Genomic DNA, 978 nt, shown 5'->3' on the forward strand with positions numbered 1-978 from the left:
ACGAAAGTTGTCAACTAGTCGATCCGTACTAGTTTTTCATTGTCTGAGGTAAGTTTATCAACAAATAGACATATTTAATTTTAATTAAATGCAAAGTATATATGCTGAATTGAAATATATGAATTTATAAATGTAATAGTCGAATGTTGTTAAGATTGGAAACTAAGTTATGACTTCATTTCGATCGAGTTACGACGTCTGAAAGCCCTGTATGAACCTTAGGAATAGTTAGGATACATATGTAATGACATAGGATTCCGATGTTTGTATGGGAGTAAGACCATGGCATCGATATGTGATTTCGATATGTGTTTACGAGTAAGACCCTGTCTGGGACAGTGGCATCGATATGTGATTACATGTAAGACCACATCTAAGACGTTGGCATTGTATGATTTGTGTGATTATCTAAGTGTCCTATAATGTGCTAATTGAGCTATATGCCAGGTATGAACTAATATGTTACTTACATGAGGTAAGTTAAGTAAATACCTTGACGATTTATTATAAATCTTGTATGGTGCAAATAAAGAAGATAATGTGTATGCTATATATATTTGGCTTATTGAATGAATAGTTAGTATGTCAGGAATAACCTTTATATATGTGTATATATGTTGAGGTATTTTCAGTTATATAATTAATATCTGATATGAAATATTATTTCAATATTTGAGACTATACATTTGAGTGAATATGTACTAAGTTGAAATATGACTAATTGCCTTTAGAAGTTGATTACTAACATAATAAGTGACTATATGAGTATTCGGACAAATAAGGATTATGTGTGCATAATGTCATATTGTGATTCTTGAACTTATTTTAATGGTATAAGCATGCTTGATTATTTGGAGACATTATGGACCCGAAAGTTGAATGATAATGATTAATTAGTTTATGAAAGTATTCGATCAAGGTAAAAGAAATGGTATATGAAGTGTATCATTGTATATTATATGTGGGTTTAATGTTAAG

The sequence above is a fragment of the Gossypium arboreum genome, chromosome 6, assembly GCF_025698485.1.
Source record: "Gossypium arboreum isolate Shixiya-1 chromosome 6, ASM2569848v2, whole genome shotgun sequence".
In the NCBI taxonomy this organism is placed as follows: domain Eukaryota; kingdom Viridiplantae; phylum Streptophyta; class Magnoliopsida; order Malvales; family Malvaceae; genus Gossypium; species Gossypium arboreum.